This window comes from Elephantulus edwardii, unplaced genomic scaffold (genome assembly GCF_000299155.1).
Source record: "Elephantulus edwardii isolate Elephantulus edwardi_28Jun2011 unplaced genomic scaffold, EleEdw1.0 scaffold00336, whole genome shotgun sequence".
In the NCBI taxonomy this organism is placed as follows: Eukaryota; Metazoa; Chordata; class Mammalia; order Macroscelidea; family Macroscelididae; genus Elephantulus; species Elephantulus edwardii.
In genome coordinates, this window is record NW_006400086.1 from 1135509 (window position 1) to 1144085 (window position 8577).

Genomic DNA, 8577 nt, shown 5'->3' on the forward strand with positions numbered 1-8577 from the left:
CAGGATAGAGCAGGGTTTAGAGCTGTTGTGCATAGGGTCGCTATGAGTCGGAAACGACTCGATGGCACATAACAACAACAACAACAACATTGGATTGTATTGGCTAGAATTTTGTTAAGGATTTTTGTGTCAATGTTCATGACAGATATTGGTGTCTAGTTTTCTTTGTTTGTAATATCTTTGCCTGGTTTGGGTATTAGGGTTATTATGCTTGCTTGGTCAAATTAGAATGTCTCTGGGAATGTTCCTTATTTTTCTATATTTTAAAATAGCATAAGTAGAATTGGTGACAAATCTTCTCTAAATGTTTGGTAAAATTCAGCCGAGAAGACATCTGGTCCGGGACTTTTTTGAGGGGGGAGTCTTTTTATGACCTACTCAATTTCTTCTTTTGTGATGGGTCTGTTCAAGTGTTGCACATCTTTCCTTCTCAATCTGGGTAGGACATGAGTTTCAAGGAATTTGCCTTTTTCCTCTAAGTTTTCAAATTTATCTGAGTATAACTTTTCTTAATATTCTGATACTATAGAATTAATTTCCTCTGGTTCTGTTGTGATGTCACCTCTATCTTTCCTTATTCAAGTTGTGACTTTTTTTCCTATTTTGTTAAAGTTTCCAAGGTTTGTCAATTTTATTCTCCCTTTGGAAGAATTACCTCCTGGTCTTATTGATGGTTTCAATTTTTTTTTTCTAAAAAATCTCATTGAATTCAGCTCTTATCCTTATAATTTCCTTTCTTCTAGAGGCTTTTGGGTTATATTGTTATATTTCTATTTGTTAAAGTTTTGAGTTAGATAATTTATTTTGCTTCTTTCTTCATTTTTTATGTGTTTCCCTATTCCTATGAACTGTCCCCTGAGGACTCCTTAAGCTGCATCCAAGAGGTGTTGGTACATTGTATTTTCATTATCATTTGATTCGAGTAGCTTTTTAAAAATTTTATTCTTTATTTCTTCTATAATCCAGTTTTCTAGCAAGATGTTATTTAGCTTCCACATTGATAGTTTATAAGCTTTATTCTCTTGTGGTTAATTTCTAGTTTAAAGGCATTGTGGTCTGCAAAGAGACTTTGTATTATTTCAGTGTTTTTAAGTTTGTTGAGGCTTGCTTTGTGCCCTAATATATGATCAGTTTTGGAGAATACACCATATGCACTTGAGAAGAAAGTGAATTGAGTTTTAGTTGGGTGCAGTGCTTGGAATACATCCACAACTTCAAGTTGTCTGACTGTTTAGTTTAAGTCTTTTTTGTTAAGCATCTTTGTGAAGTTTCTTTTGAGTTGACCTATCCTTTGGTGAGAGTGGTATATTAAAGTCTCCTACCACTATTGTGGTGCTGTCCATGTCTTTCTTCAGTTCTGTTAATAGCTGTTCTATGTATTTAGCAGGTCTATAATTTGGTGCATAGGTGATGAACAATGTTACATCTTCTTGATCTACTGTGTCTTTAATCATTATCTAATGCCTTTCCTTATCTTTTATGGTTATTTTCATTCTGAAGTCTATTTTATCAGAGATTAGTATTGGCATTCCTGATTGTTTCTCTTAATTTATTAGATGTATTTCTTGTACACAATATATTGATGGGCTTTGTTTTTTTTTTATCCATTCAGCTACCCATCCTCTATTGATTGGTGCATTAAGTCCATCCACATTAAATGTGATAATTGATAGGCCAGGTTTTATCGTTGCCATTTTGCTGTGTTTCTTTTTCTGTTGTTTCTTGTTACTATGATCCATCCACTTTCCTTTGGTGTCTCTGTGTGAAAGACTTCCCTTAAAAGTTTTTGCAGGATTGGTCTTGTTTTCACAAATTCCTTAAGTCTTTCTTTTCTCCAAAGGATGTGGTTTCTTCTTCATATTTGATGGAGAAGTTTTCTGCGTACAGAATCCTAGGCTGGCAATTGTTTTCTTTCAATTTCATTTTCTTTTTTAAAAAAAATTAATTTTAATGAAAGTTCACAGAGACTTTGGATTTCCTCATTCATTGTTGTACTTTTCTCCCTGCCCACCCCTCCCCCCTGTACACTCTACTCTTTGAAGAGTAAAAGAAAAGTTCTTTCATTGTTGTACAATTCCTCCGTCAAAGTCCACTCCACTATGCAGCCTTCATTACAACAGCCTTCATCCTGTCATGACAACAATACCTAATCATGTTTTCTTTCAATTTTCTTCATATGCCATCCCATTGTCTTCTTGTTCCCATGGTTTCTATGGAAAAGTCAGAATTTAATGTGATTGCTTTACCTTTGAAGATCATTCTTTGTTTTTCTCATGCTCCTTTCAGTATTCTATCGTTAACTTTATTTTGGAGAATTTGACTAGGATATGTAATATGTTTTCCTTTTTGGGTCTAGTCTATTTGGTGTTCACTGAGCTTCCTGAATGTAGATTTACTTGCTCGTCATAATATCTGGAAAGTTTTCATCTAGTAACTCAGTTTTCTCAGTGATTTCGCTATCCCCCTCCTACTCTGGAATTCCAGTCATCTATGTATTATTTCTTTTGATGTCATCTCACACGATTCTAATATTTTCTTTCTGTCTCATCTCTGATTTTTCTTCCAGTATGTTTCCATTGAGGTTCTTGTCTTCCAGCATACTGACTCTCTGCTCCATCTCTTCTTCAAGATTGTTTGACACTTCTTCCATTTCAGTTTGAACGTTCTGGATTGCATTTTCATATCTTTCTGTTATTTCTAGTACTGTGATGGCAGTACACTCTCTACCTTGTGATGATTTTTTAAAAATTCTTGTACCTCTTTATCTATAGTTTCAAGTCTTTATTTCATTTTTGGCATTTTCTTCTGTATTTGTGCAAGTTCCTCCTCATCAATATACTTCTTCTGCCTCCATGTCTCTGGAGAATTTGTTTTCTTGGTTTCCATTGTTTCTTCTATCATTTGCACCTATTCCCATAGCTGTTCAAATAACTCTTTGTCAATATATTTTTTCTGGTTCTCTATCTCTAGGTTGTTCCCTTGGTTTGTGGCTCCCATTGTTTCTTCTATCATTTGTAACTGTTTAATTGTCTCCATATCAATATATATTATCTGCCTTTTTGACTCTTGGGTATTCTTGAGGACTCTGCTATTCTCAAGTTTTTTGGAAGAAGGCTTAATTTGTTTTTTCGCAACGTTTCAAGTGGCCTGTAGCTTTCTTGACATTATGTGATGTTTTTCTTGATAAGTGTTCGGTCCTTTCCGTTGTGTCTGTGAAAGTTGTTGGTTCTTGCTTTTATAATATTAGTGATTAGTTTCCAAGTTAAAATATTCAGTCTATGGCGTGAACTACTCACTCTACTGTAAGTCCTTTCTGCAAATATTTGCCTTTCCTAAAGTCCTTGAGGTTCTCTCTGTTCTGTACTACAGCCTGGTAGTAATCTTGCCTTGATGTAGTCCCCTGATACCAACTCTATAGGACTCCTTCATGTATGAAGTGGTTACATAGTGTGAGACCAGGAGCTCTACACAAACAATTTCTCATTAATCTTTTCTCCTGGAACTTAATGTCTTCCTTTTTCTCTGAAGTGGCAAGAGATTAGAGATAAGGGCTACCACCTCTGCGTGCAAGGGGGTGGGTGTTGTCTCAGATCAGCCCTCTCTTGCACAGAGCGCTACAAAAATTATTCCTCTGCTTGAAGTTCTGTATACTAAATTCTCTTGTCCTGTTTGTCCCCTGGGATAACCCTGCAGGCGTGGAGGCAAGAAACCTCCAGATAGAGGGACCTTGTTTCCCCACAAGCTGTGGAGAGTGCTCACTCTTGGCACAGAGACTCACCTACCCTTACCTTTTCTCCTGCAGCTTAGTGTAAATTATGGTTTTAAAAAGGGATCTTTTCGCATTTGGCAAACCCAAAAGAAAATGGATCCATGTTACTTAGCAAGGTAGTGAATGATAGTTTTTGTTACTGAATCATTGTATTGGCCTCCAAGTATAAATCTGTTTTATAATTAGAAATATAAATATAAAAATATATAAATATAAGTATAAATAGAAAAGTCTAAATAATGTTCAGTAATCATTTTTAATCTAGGTCGTAATTTTCTGATAGTGTAAGAACAGGTATTAGTGTAAAAAAATTGTTACACTTTCCCCTCCCTTGATGAAGTTCAGTTATTCAGAGGAGTTGAAATATATTATGTAAACTATTTCAGAATATATTAATAAGTAATAGTATTTTCTGTAATTTTGCACTGCTTCATTTTGTGCTGCCTCTTTCTCCACTGATGGGTGCTCTATTATTACCTTTGTTAAGTAGTAAGTTAAGACATTTCTGATTTCTTAGCTTTTAGCCGTGCTTATGCCAAGAATATGGAGCAGCAGATCCCAATTTCACACTGAGGAGAAAGATGGAGCATCTGCGGGATGAATGAGAGCAAATACTTCGAAATGTAAGTCAATTTGACCATTCCACTCTCCTTTGTGGAAAAGGGCTTACCTGGGAATATGAATCAGTCATATGAATTTTCTTTTCAGTGCTTTTTAACGTTTTGGATCATAGCCTAGTTCATAGGAGAAATATATAGTGTGTTTAGGTAGCAAATCTGTACTTTCTACCCCTTTTAATTATAGAATCTTGAGACAAGGTTAAAAGTAATTCTGCCTGATGACATTGGAGTTGCACTGATGGATGGAGTTGTTCTTTGCCATCTAGCCAATCACATAAGGCCACGATCAGTAGCTAGTATTCACGTACCGTCACCAGCAGTGGTAAGTGTTGTGTAAAATTGGTAAATTTTCTAAAGGAAACAGAGCTTCTTAGAATTGTTTTCAAGTAATAATTATCTGTTGCTGTTGTTGTTGATTGCCTTCTAGTTGAGCATGATTCATAGAGACCCTATGAACAAAAGACTTGAAATCCCTCTACAACTGTTGATATTTATCAAAGTTCATAGAGTTTCTAGAGACATGTTATTTAGGAAGTAGATGTCACTTCTGCTTCCAAAGCTGTCATAATATGTTATGTGTCATTTAGTCACCTGTGATGTATAGCAACCCTATGTGCAGCAGCTCTGAACCCTTACCTGTCCTGAGCCCGCCTCACTAACTCCAACACACCAACCCCAATTGCCCCAGTTACTGCATCCTTCTCATCCGGGGGTCTCCATTTCCTGCATTGTCCGTCCGCCTTATGAGCATGATGTCCTTCTCCAAGGACCAGTCTCTCCTGGCCATGTGCCCAGAATAAGTGAGGTAGAGCTTCAAAATCCTATCCTCCAAGGAGAGAATTTGTTTCACCCTCTCCAAGACAGACCTATTTGTTTCCTTGGTAGTCCATGCTATGTTCAAGACGTTTCTCCAGCATTGCAACTCAAAGGCATGTATTCTTCTGTCATGGCCTGGATTAAGCTCACCTTTGTCTCTAGACTGACATCGTTGCTCTTCAGCACTCGGGAGAGTTCCATGATAGCAGATCTATTTAGGAGTCTGGCTTTCAAACCTTCACACACACAGTGTCAGTAACCCACAGAGTCACACAAGGTGGGCTCTGAGAGTTCTCTCTAATCTACTTGACCTGGAATTCTCAGTATACTTTTCCATTTTGATTGATTTATATTTATAAATACCCGAAATATTTACAGCTTTAGGTAGAATAATAAATGATCCAGGAAGTATTAAAAGAAGATGGAAAGAGTATACAGAGTCACTGTTTCAAAAGAAATTGGCAGACACAGAAGAATTTCATGAAACAACACATGAGCAAGAACCTATGGTGGTGAAGGAAGAAGTTCAAGCTGCTTTGAAGGAATTAGCAAAAAATAAGGCCCCAAGAATAAAAGGTATACCAACTGACATATTCCAACTAACAGACACTGCCCTGGACGTGCTCACCAAGTTGTGCCAAGAAATCTGGAGAACAACCACTTGGCCAACTGACTGGAAGAGATCTATATTTGTTCCCATTCCAAAGAGTGGTGACCCAACAGAGTGTGGAAATTATAGAACAATATCATTGATATCACATGCAAGCAAGATTCTACTGAAGATTATCCAAAAACTACTGGAATAACACATAAGCAGAGAACTGCCAGAAGTCCAGGCTGGGCTTAGAAAGGGTCGTGGTACTTAGGATATTGTAGCTAATGTTAGATGGGTCTTAGCTGAAAGCAGGGAGTACCAGAGGAATGTCTATCTGTGTTTTATTGATTATGTAAAGGCATTTGACTGTGTGGATCATAACAAACTGTGGCTGACTCTGAGAAGAATGGGAATCCCAGAACACTTGATTGGGCTCATGAAAAACCTATGCTTGGACCAGGAGACAGTCGTCAGAACAGACCAAGGAAACACTGTATAGTTCAAAATTGGGAAGGGTGTATGCCAGGGATGTGTCCTATCTCCATACCTTTTCAACCTATGTGCAGAACAGATTATCTGGGAGGCTGGACTGTATGAGGAAAAGTGTAGCATCAGGACTGGTGGAGGATTCATCAACAATCTGCTTGCTGAAACTGAGAAGGACCTGAAATACTTGCTGCAGAGGATCAATGACTGCAGCCTTCAATATGGATTGAGGCTCAATATCAAGAAGACAAAGATTCTCACCACTGGGATAATTGGCAGCATCAGGATGGATGGTGAAGAGATTGAGTTTGTGCACAGCTTTAGTTTGCTTGGTTCCACGGTCAACATTCTCGGCACCAGCAGGCAGGAAATTAAAAGACATATTGTGGTGGGAAAGTCTGCTTTTAGGGACCTCTCCAAACTACTGAAGAGCAATGATGTCACCCTGGAGACTAAGGTGCACCTGGTACAGGTCATGGTTTTTGCAATCACTTGCTATGCATCAGAGAGTTAGACAATGCCTAGGGATGATAGAAGGATAATTGATGCTGGGGAAGCGTATTGAATGTACCATGGGCTGCTAAGAAAATTAACAGGTTCATTCTGGAGAGGGTTAAACCAGGCTGCTCCTTGGAGGCAAGGATCCTGAGGCTTCATCTGACATACTTGGGACATGTTGTAAGGAGGGACCAGTCCTTGGAGAAGGATGTCATTGTTGTGAGGGTGGAGGGACAGCGCAGGAGGGGAAGACCCTCTATGAGTTGGATTGATTCATTAACTGGGTTAATTGTGGTGGGTGTGTCGAGACAGTGAGATTGGCACAGTACAGAGCCTGAACTTGTAAATGAATAATTTCCCTTGGTTGCTGTACACCTCTACACCAGTGGACTACCATGTCTATGTCTCATGGAGCAGCTGGTAGGTTTGAACCACTACCCTTTGTATTAATTTCTTAAAAATTGGTTTGCTTATAAAGTTTATGTACATTGTGTTTCACACTGTTCATCATTTACATTTTGTTTCATACAATCATTCTCATGTATTATGTTTTATAAAATCAATCACCATTGGACCATGCCAATCATTACTCTTTTTGCCTGGATCCTTCCCATTTGCTGCTGTCCATCCCTGTACCCACTAAACTGTGCAGTCCTTTGTGAAGCAGCGTTCTTTGAATTAGTAGCTGAAGTCTTTGATGGCTGTGCCACCCAGAGATTGGCAAAATTATGATTATTTTATTGTAGATATAATTTTAGGGCTCATTACATGATTGATTTGACCTTAAATCATTTTATGATGATTTTGTAGCTTCAGAAACTACTGAGGTGGTGGCACATTCTATCCTAATACAGTGTGTGTGTGTGTGTGTGTGTGTGTGTGTGTGTGTGTGTGTGTAAAAACAACAACATTTTGAAGGGAACTCTGGTGGCTTACTGGTAAGGAGATGTGAGATGTGTTACCAGCCCAAAGGTACATAGTTTGAATCCTTGGGAGAAAGGTGGGCAGTCTCCTCCCGTGCCTCTGAAAACCCTCTAGAGGATTCTGACTTGATAGTACATAAGAACAAGAAGAGTATTTTGAAGACAAAAGTAAAAAGAAAAGAGAACAAATCCTCATTCATGTTTTACTAGTTCTCTATTTCTACAATAATGGACTTCTACAATATTTGACTTTATGGAACTGAGTTAGTTCACTTAGCATAATATTCTCCAACCCTTCCCTAGTTAGGTAGTGATTCATTAACTCAGTACTTCTATTCTTTGCATTACTTTTAATTGGTTCACTTACAAAGTTTATATACATTGTGTTTCACACTATTCTTCATTCACATTGTATTTCATACAATCATTCTCATGCATTATGTTTTATAAAATTAATCACAATTGGACCTTGCCCATCATTACCCTGTCTTTTTGCCTGGATCCTTCCCATTTGCTTCCCCTACTCCTTCCATCTACCAAACTGTGCACCCGGTGTGAACCACAGTTCTTTGCACTAGCTACTGAATGCTGTGACACCAAGACAAAGGCCAAATTGTCATTATTAATGAAGATTTTTAGTGCCAGATATATGATAGTTTTGATCGTAAGCCATTTAATAGATTTTGTTCTATTCGTTTTAATTAGTTTAAAACGTATATACTTTATCTAACAAATAATAATACGACTGAGAAAAACTGGATGAAATATGTTTACAGCATTGAAGTCTATGGGGTAGAGAATAGTCTAAAATTATTATATTTTAGGGCATTATTTTTATCGTAGGAGTACGCAATGAGGGTTGCAGAGTGG